A 10,708-nucleotide genomic window follows, 5' to 3' on the forward strand; every position below is an offset into this window, starting at 1 on the left:
ATGCGCCTGCGCGCGGGGGCTGGACCGCGCGCCTGCGCGCACCCTCCACCGCCCTGCTGCAGAGGCTGCTGGGAGATGTAGTATTCCAACCGTCTTTCTCTGGAAACGCTAACGGTTAGCCCGGAACCAGTGGAGAGTCCGGGGTCAGGGAGAAGGTCTGATTGAGGAGGTTCACAGAGGCAGAGGTTAGAGAGTCACGCTGGAGTGACAGGGAAACGGTACTTATTAGGTTGAGATGCAAAGTTATGCCTACAAACTTGTCTTCGAAGCTCTTCCAGGGCCAATGGATCCTCGCTCACCTCTGTGTATTTCTTGCCTCTCACAGTGTTGTTACCTAATACAGGTTAACTGAATGAATAATGTAAGGAATGAAGGCTAAGGGATTATTACAAAAGTGTTAGAAGTCAGCGCCTCATGACTAAGGCATTCACATGCAGCACGTTTGAGGAAGCTTCTGAGGTATTTATTTATTTAGTTCTCTCCCATCTTGTTTACCTGATAATGTATGGTCAGTATCAAAAACCTTTAAGAAATTAAATGAAACACAAATAGTTGCTTTACGCTCAATAAATGGTCTTAAACGAAAATTTGGGATAAATAATTGTTACTGTTAAATTTGATGCAATTGGGTGGGTGGGTGGGGATTCTTTGTGAGCAGTGGCTTCAAAAGAAAGACTGAAGTCAGCCAAGCAGAGGTCACAGAAAAAGTCTCACATATGACATAGTTTATCAAATCAAACTAAAACACCCATGGAGAAGCAAGGTGAAAGAGATGGGGTAGCTCTATAACACAAGAGTAGAAGAGAGGACCACACTGAATCCTAGGCTATACAAAGCTCATTCGCCCTAGATCTTTTTCTGCTGTATCAGTGTTCCACACTGAAGGCGTGTTTTCTAGGATGAGTTGAATTTGTGCAAGCGGGCTGAGGAAAGAGAATGTGTTCTAAGGAAGAGACTTAGAGGCAAGTATTCCTGCCCACAGCTAAGCTGAGGGCAAATCACTTTATTCCAATCAGGATCTGATATTAACAGCTGGACTTAAGTGTTTGTGAAAACTAGTTTCCTTACAGTTCACCCTTACTTTTAGTTAGGGTATTCCTTGAGGGTCTTGACCAAAAGTCTGGGGCATTTACTAGGGCCTCTCTTTCCTTGACCCAGCCTCCTCAGCCCCATGAGATAGCCAAAAGCTCTACTCAGTTTTTAAGCCATTGCTTTTATAATTTGCACTCACCTTAGGTGAAAAAGTAACGGCAAACACCAGGCTCACTTCTCAATCTTCTCTTTCTCTTCTTCCAAATCTTGGACCCACAAATTCTCACTGCCATGGTACTCTTCAATGCCTTAATGTGTTTTTATGTTTTGTTCAGTTGTTCTCAGTGGTGGGAGGACTTGTTCAAGACAATAACAGTAGGCCATTGCTGAAGCAGAATTCTTATATATACGTTACTTTCACAAAAATGTTATGTGATACATGATATTTCATTAGTTAATGTCTCTCTGACTATATCTTTTTGTATTTAAAAGTTTTAAAGTTTAATTTATAGAACAATAGTTTTGCTATTACAAACAATGCTATTAACATTCTTCTACATATCTCTGTGTGTGCAAGGAAACTGTTAGATTCTAGGGCAGTGCATCTTTAACTTTAGTCGGTGTGGCAGAATTCTGAGAGGGTCCTCATGATACTTTCCCTCTCATGTTGCCCTGTATAATCACTACCCTTCAAGTGTGAGTAGGACCCTTGACTTATTTCTGGCCAATAGAATACAGCAAAGATGATTACATTTTATTATATATCTCTATCTAAGTCTCTATCTTAAAGACTGGAGCTAGACACTCTTCTGCTGGCTTTTAAGAAGTGAGCTTTCACGTTATGAACTGCCTATGGAGAGCGCCACATGACAGGGAACTGTGGTTGGTTTCTAGGACCACAGTACAGCCTCCATCCGACAGCCAGTAAGAAGCCGGGGCTCTCAGCCCTACAACCACAAGAAAATGAATTCCACTAACAACCTGAGAAAGCTTAGAAGTGGATTCTTCCCCAGTCAGGCCTCCAGATAAGAAGACGACCTGACTTACATGTTGATTGCAGCTTTGTGAGACCCTGAGCAGAAGAATCAGCTAAACTGTGCCTGTACTCCTGGCCCATAGACACTGTGGGATAATAAATGTGTTTTAAGCCACTAGGTTTCTGGTAATTTGTTACACAGTGATAGAAAACTAATATACCACATATTGCTGGATGATTTCCCAGGGTGGTTATGCCAATTTGTATTCCACAAGCAGTGTATAAGATTCTCTCTTCCAAACATCCTCGCTAACATTTGGAAATGTCTGGCTTTTTTAATTTTTGCCAAACAGATGGGGGTGAAAATATATAATAATTATATACATGTATTAACATAAAAACATGAAAAATAAGTTTTTACTTGCAGTTATATATTGTTGTATTTTTTCTGTTGCATAAGTGCTATTACTTAAAATAACAAGACTCATTAAAAGTGGCAACTAGTCTTTTTAGATTTCATGTTAAGATGGTGGAGTCGTCGGACCACAAGCTGGCCTCTTGCGACTACAACAAAACCACAACTAACTGCTAAATAGCCATCGGTTAAAAAGACTGGAACCTAGCAAGAAAGATCCTCCTCAACTGGAAACATAAAGAGGGAACCACAGCGAGACAGTAGGAGGGGCGTGCTTGTGATATACCCTCTGGGGTGGGGGGATTGACCCACAAGTTGAAGAATAAGTTGCAGAGGCCCTCCTACAGGAGTGAGAGTTCTGAGCCCCATGTGAGGCTCCCCAGCCCAGGGCTCCAGCATTGGGAGGTGGAGACTCCAGAACATATAATTTTAAAGGCCAGTGGGGCTTAACTCCAGGAGCCCCATGGGACTGGGAGTAACCAAGACTTCACTCTCTGGGGAAGCACACATAATTTCGCACATGCAGGGTTCAAGGGCAGAGGCAGTGACTTCATAGGAACCTGGGCCAGACCTGCCTGCTGGTTTTGGAAGGTCTCCTGGGGAGGTAGGGGTGGCTGTGGCTCACCCTGGGGACATGAAAGGTTATGGTGGACATTCAGGGAGTGTTCATCTACTTTCCTGGAGGCCAATATCTTGCTTAGGTCTTTAGAACCAAGACCTAGCCCCACCCAATAGCCTGTAGGCTTAAGTGCTGGAAAACCTCAGGCCAAACAACATACTGGGTGGGAACACAGCCCCACCCATCATCAGACTTCCTGAGCCCTCAACCACCTCTAGACACACCCCAAGACCTGGCTTTACTCACCAGAGGGCCAGGACCAAGTTCCACCAAGCAGTGGACAGGCACTGACTCCTGCCAGGAAACCTGCATAAGCCTCTAGTCCAGCCTCATTCACCAGGGGGCAGATACCAGAAATAAGAAAACAATCCCAAAGCTTGTGGAAGGAATCCACAAATGCAGGCCAGACTCTACACTGGGACCAGCTGGACCCTGGCCCTTGGGTGACAAGAGAGGAGTGTACTGCTGGGACACATAGGACACCTCCCACAGAAGACCACTTCTCCAAACCTAAAAATACAAATAAAGTTAGACAATATGAGGCAGCAGAGAAATATCTTCCAGGCCAAGGCACAAGATAAAATCCTAGAAGAAGAAATAAGTGATGAGGAGATGGGCAATCTATCCAAGAAAGAGTTTACAATAATGATGGTGAAGATATCCAGAGAACTCAGGAGGAGTATAGACACATGGAGGGAAGTTTTTAGCAAAAGAGTTAGAAAATATAAAGAATATCCAGAGTTGAAGAATAAAATTACTGAAATGAATAACAGACTAGAAGGAACCAAGAATAGACTAACTGAGGCAGAACAACAGATCAGTGAGCAGATTAGTGGATATCACTACTGCAGAACAGAAAAAAGAATGAAAAGAAATTAGGATAGTTTAAGAGAACTCTGGGACAACATGAAGTGTATTAATATTCACATTATAGGGGTCCTAGAAAGAGAGAGAGAAAGGACCTGAGAAAATATTCAAATAGATAATAGCCAAAAATTTCCCCAATTTGGGAAAGGAAACAGTCACCCAAGTCCAGGAAGTGCAGAGAGTTCCACACAACCCAAAGAGGGTTAACCCAAAGAGGAACATACCAAGGCACATAGTAATCAGATTGAAAAAAATTAAGGATAAGGAGAAAATACTAAAATCAGCAAGAGAAAAACAGCAAATAAGATACAAGGGAACTTCCATAAGGTTATATCAGCTTATTTTCAGGAGAAACTCTACAGGCCAGAAGGGAATGGCACCGTATATTTAAAGTGATGAAAGGGGAAAAACTTATAACCAAGAATACTCTATCCAGCAAGGCTCTTGTTCAGATTTGATGGAGAGATCAAAAGCTTCACAGATAAACAAAAGCTAAAAGAATTTAGCACCACCAGAAAAGCTTTACAAAAAATGTTAAGGGAACTTCTCAAACAACAGGTTCATACTGTATAGCACAGGGAACTATATTCAGTATCTTGAGGTAACATATGGTGAAAAAGAATATGAAAATAAATATATGTATGTTCCTATATGACTGAAGCGTTGTGCTGTACCCCAGAAATTGACACAACATTGTAAACTGACTATACTTTAGTAAAAATATATATTAAAATAAAAGGAACTTCTCTAGGTAAAAAAAAGAAAGGCCACAACTAGAAATAAGAAAAGTAATCATAGGGGGAGGAGGGTACAAATAGAGGGTATCTAAAGTGCATTTGAAATTAAAAGATCAGCAACTTAAAACAATCATATATACATATAGACTTCCATACCAAAACCTCATGATAATCATGAACCAATGTAACTCTACAGTCATCAAATCATAAGAAAAGAAAACAAAAAGAAGAAAGAGAAAAAAAAGACCCACAAAACAAACCCAAAACAATTAACAAAATGGCAATAAGAACATATGTATCAATAATTACCTTAAATGTAAATGGATTAAACACTCCAACCAAAAGTAATAGACTGGCTGAATGGATACAAAAATAAGACCCATATATGTGCTGTCTAAAGAGACCCATTTTAGAGCTAGAGACACATACAGGCTGAAAGTAAGGGGATGGAAAAAAATATTCTATGCAAATGGAAATCAAAAGAAAGCTGAAGTAGCAATACTGACAACAGACAAAATAGATTTAAAATAAAGACTGTTACAAGAGACAAGATCACTGTGTAATGCTCAAGAGATCAATCCAAGAAGATAGAACAATTGTAAATATTTATGCACCCAAGGAGCACTTCAACATATAAGGCAATTGTTAACAGACATAAAAGGAGAAATCGACAAGCATCAAATAGCAGTTTTGACTTGAACATGGAAACTTGAATCAGAAATCAATTGTATTCTTTATTACATAAAATTTGATTTTTAAACGGTACTTAGTTTCTAACTGTAAATATTTGCTGAAAATATCTTAATGTACCATAAAAATATTGACATCGTTAAAACCTGCAATGTGAAAAGATGCAGAATTTTTTTAGTATATTTATACCATTTATATATATAATATATAAACGAGAGATATATGTCTCAACTATACATATACAAGTGTATTTTTATATGTATTCAATACATACATATTTGAGATACATATGTATATTCAAGATATAAATGTGTGTATATATATATATACATATACATATAAGATACATATATTCTCAAGTTTCCATATTGGCCCAGGTCTGTTTTGGAGCTTTCTATTCTACTCAGTTGGTTTGTTAGTCTATCCCTACACAAGTAACACATCTTAATTACTGTAGTTCTATAATAACTCATAATATATTGTAGGTCAAGTCACCTCCACTTCATTTTACATCTCTAAAATTGCCGTGGCTCTTCTTGGATCTTTTTGCTTAATATAAATTTTGTAACAACTACATCTGTTTCTATGAAGAAAATTTCTTATGATTTTGATTGAAATTGTATTGAATTGATAAGATTAATTTTTGGAGAATAGACATCTCTATTATATAGAGTCTTCTCAATAAGGATATAGTATATCTCTCCATTTATTTAGGTCTTCTTAAATGCCTTTCAGTGATGTTTTGTAATTTTTAATGAAGTTTTTATACATCTTTTGTTAAATTTAATTTTAGTTATCTTATTTTTTGCTGTTGCTATTGTGAAGGTAAAAAAAGCCTTTATGTTCAGTTTCTCATGCATAGAAATGAAATTTGATTTATATATAATTTCTACTTAAAACCTTGCAAAATGCTTTTATTCTAATAATCTGTCTCCAGATTTTCTTGGATTTTTACAGACAATCCTATTTCCTGTAATTTAAAACATTTTTGTTTCTCCATTTTTAGTTTGTTTGTTCTTTACTGTGTTTGAATTCACTACTGAAGATAAGTGGTAATAGGAAGCATCCATTGTCTCATCCCTGATTTTGTAGGGAATCGCTCTAATGTCTTACCAAGAAATATGATGCTTGCCCTAGGGTTCTGGTAGGTATTCTTTTATGAATTGTTTATCATGTGATTTTCTCTATATATTGAAATGAGCTACACTTTAATGTATTTACATGGTGAGTTATATTAATAGATATTCTGAAGTGAAACTATTTTTACATTTCTGAGATAAACCCAACTCGACTATGATGTATTTATATAGAGCTGAATTATATCTATTAATATTTTATTAGGATTTGAGTGTCTATTTACAAAAATAACTCAGTCTACATTTTTCCTAATTTACACTCTTTTATACTTTTGGTATCAAGGTTACCAAACTAACTCTGAAAAAATCTGTTGAGGAGTATTCCCTCTATTTCTGTTTTCCAGAAGAGTTTACGCTTATAATTCCAGAAGACTGAAATTATCCGTTCTTTGAAGATTTGGTAGAACTCACTCGTAAAATCATCTTAGCTTGTTGTATTTATTTGTTTACTTCGTAGGCAAATTTTTAATTACTAATTCACCTTATTGAATAGATATTAGAAAATTCAAGATTTCCTAGTTCTTCAGTCAATTTTGGTAAGTTATTTTTCCTAAGCAAATCAACATTTTTGTCTAAATTTTCAATTTATTAGCATAAAATTATTTCTACTATTATCTTATCTTTAGATCTCTAATCTAAAAGGATCTTAAACATCCTCCTTTGATTCCTAAGATTCTTTATTTGTACCTTTTCTTTTTTCTTCAGCAGTCATATCAAAGATTTCTCTATTTTTAAAATTTTTGCAGACAAGCAGCTATTGATTACTTCTCTCTGATGTATGTTTTATTTCTATTTAATTATTTTCTGTTTTCATTCTTAAATTCTAATTTTCTTTTACCTTAAGTTAGATGCTTAGCTGATTAACTTCTGCCTTTATTTTTTTCTTAATACAAGCTTTAAGGTTTTATTATTAAAGAACTATTTTAGCTTTTGGTCAAAATGTATTAGTGATATTTTCATTATACAGTTCTAAATATTTTCTAATTTCTGTTATACTTTCATGATCTATGAGGTATTATTTTGAAGTGTATATCTCATTTCCATATGTATTTATTTTTAAGCTTTTTTTTAATTGATTTCTAAGTTACTTATATGATGGATGATGGTCAGAAAACACAGTGCAATAGAGAATATCTTTAAAATTGTTGAACTTAGAATATGGTCAATAAATATAACTGTTCTATGTATACTTGAGAAGATTATGTATTCGAATATGGTCAATAAATATAACTGTTCTATGTATACTTGAGAAGATTATGTATTATCTAAATGCTGGGTGGAGGGTTCTATACATGTACATTAGCTAAAAACTGTTATTCAAATTTTCTGCAGTCTTACTAGTTTGTGTCTTTTTTTTCTAACTGAAGGTCTACTATTTACTGAGAGAGCTGTGTTAAAACTCTTAAGAGAGTACATTTTGTCAATTTTACCTTTAATTCTGTCAGACTTTGCCTTACATAGTTTTAGATGTTATTAAATACATATAGGCTTATCATTATATCTATTCCTGGTTAATTGAATCTTTTGTTATTATTGAGTAGTCATTTATCCCTAATAACATCCTTTAACTTAAGGTCTATTTTTGTCATTATTAATATAGCTACACCAGCTTTTTTGGGTGAGTGTTCATTAATTACATTTTTTCCATCTTTTAATTTTCAATCTCTTTGCATTTTAATGATTTTGTTATATCGTCTGTAAACAATATGTAGTTGGATTTTTTTTCCAATTTTTTGTTTTAATTGAAATAATAGTTGATGTAAAATATTATGTTAGTTTCAGGAGTACTACATAGTGATTTGACATTACATACATTATGCAATGATCACCATAAGTCTAGTAACCATGTGTCCCTATACAAAGTTATTACAATATTATTGATCATATTCCTTATGCTGTTACATCCCTATGGCTTATTTATTTTATAAGTAGAGGTTTATAACTCTTAATTCCCTTCACCTATTTTGCCCAACACCCACTCACCCCTGGCAACCACTCGATTGTTCTCTGAATCTGAGTCTATTTTTGTTTTGTTTGCTTGTTTGGTTGGTTTTTTTAGATTCCACATATAATTTCGTGTTTTTTTGTTCGTGTCTGTCTCATTTTGGTATCAGTGTGAGGCTGACCTTGTAGAATAAGTTCTGAAACATTCCTTCCTCTTAAATTTTTTGGAATAGTTTGAGAAGGATAAGTGTTAACTCTTCTTTAAATAATTGGTAGTAATGGCCAATAGGCATTTCATTCCATGATCGCAAATTATCAGAAAAAGGCAAGTCAAAACTACAGTGTGGTATCACCTCACACCAGTCAGAATGGCCATCATTTAAAAGTCCACAAACAATAAATGCTGGTGAGGGTGTGGAGAAAAGGAAACCCTCTTACACTATTGGTGGGAATGTGGTTTGCTGCAACCATTATGGAAAACAGTATGGAAATTCATTAAAAAACTAAAAACAGACTTACCACATGATCCAGCTATCTCACTCCTGGGCATATATCCAGAGGAAACTAATTCGAAAAGATACTTGCACCTTGATGTTCATGGTAGCACTATTTACAATAGCCAACACATAGAAGCAACCTAATGTCCATTGACAGATGACTGGATAAAGAAGATGTGGTGTGTATACACAGACACACAGACACACACAGACACACACACACACACAGACAGACAGACAGACACACACACACACACACACACACACACACACACACACACACACACACACGCTGGAATACTAGTCAGCCATAAAAAAGAATGAAATAATGTCATTTGTGCAACATGGGTGGACCTGGAGATTATCATACTAAGTGAAGTAAGCCAGAAAGAGAAACAAAAATACCATATGATATCACTTGTATGTGGAATTAAAAAAAGAAAAAGACAAAAATGAGCTTATTTACAAAACAGAGACAGACTCACAGACATAGAAAACAAACTTATGGTTACTAAAGGGGAAAGGGGAGGGATAAATTAGGAGTCTAGGATTAACACATACACAATACTATATATAAAACAGATACACAACAATGTCCTACTGTATAGCACAGGAAACTATAATCAATACTTCAATGGCCTATAATGAAAAAGAATATGAAGAGGAATATATACATACATGGCACAAAACAAATCAATAAGTTTAAGAAGGTTGAAATCATATCAAGCACCTCGTCCAACTACAATGGTATGAGAGTAGAAATCAATTACAAGAGAAAAACTTGTCCCTGGTCCTTGCCCATAGCTCTCTACATCTCAGAACAAGAATGAGGCATCAAATAAAACTTCTCATGCTGCCATCTCTTGTGATTAGATTGGGCACACCTGGATAATCCTGGCTAATCTTCCCATCTGAGGGGTAACTTCAATCACATCGGCAAAATATCTTTTGACATGCAAGGTAATACATTCACAGATTCAGGAGGTTAAGATGTGGACATCTTTGCAATGTGCAGGGGGAGGACATTATTCTGCTTACAGTAAGAAGTATGTTGTCAGTCTAATTGTTATTCCTTTGTAAATGACTTGACTGTTCCTTATGGCTGTTTTTAAAATCACCTCTTTGGTGGCCTACAGTTTCACTATGTTTCATGATACGGATTTTTTTTTTCTTATCCTTGTAAACTTAGCTTTTCCTTCATTATCTTTTGAAATCCTTTTACATCTGTCCTTTCACCCTCAGCTCTGTACCACAGTCTCATGCACAGATGTGTGAACACCTCAGCCCTCATGTCCAAACTACATCCCTGAAAACAGTCACCCCATGGCCACTCCTGATGCAGACTGTGACACAGTCCACCCTTGGTAGAAGAGGCCCAATCAGGCCCTGGAAGTAGACCTGGAGCTGCTTAGGCAGGAAGTTGGGGGTTTCTAGGTACCTAGTGGGTGGTTTAGAGTGAGATGTGCAGGTTTATTCCTCTCCTCCTTAAATTTTTCCAAAGACTCTGTAATTCCTCTTTTGTTATATACAATCGAAGGTTAGATTGTTAATTTGTCCATAGCTGCCTTTCTGATTATTCAGGCTGAAAGCCTTATGAAGACATTTTTCTCATCCAGCATCATATCCTCAGCACCCAGGAAGTGACTGAAACACATACAGTGATCAAGGCATATTTGGTGAATTAACAATTTGATGTCATGGTGTTTCAAATTCAAACAGGCTATTAGTAGATTATCAGCCTTCTGATGTTCTTCCACTTCAAATAATTTCATTTTACACAATTTTTCAGAGCCAC

The sequence above is a fragment of the Camelus bactrianus genome, chromosome 1 (assembly GCF_048773025.1).
Source record: "Camelus bactrianus isolate YW-2024 breed Bactrian camel chromosome 1, ASM4877302v1, whole genome shotgun sequence".
NCBI classification, from domain to species: domain Eukaryota; kingdom Metazoa; phylum Chordata; class Mammalia; order Artiodactyla; family Camelidae; genus Camelus; species Camelus bactrianus.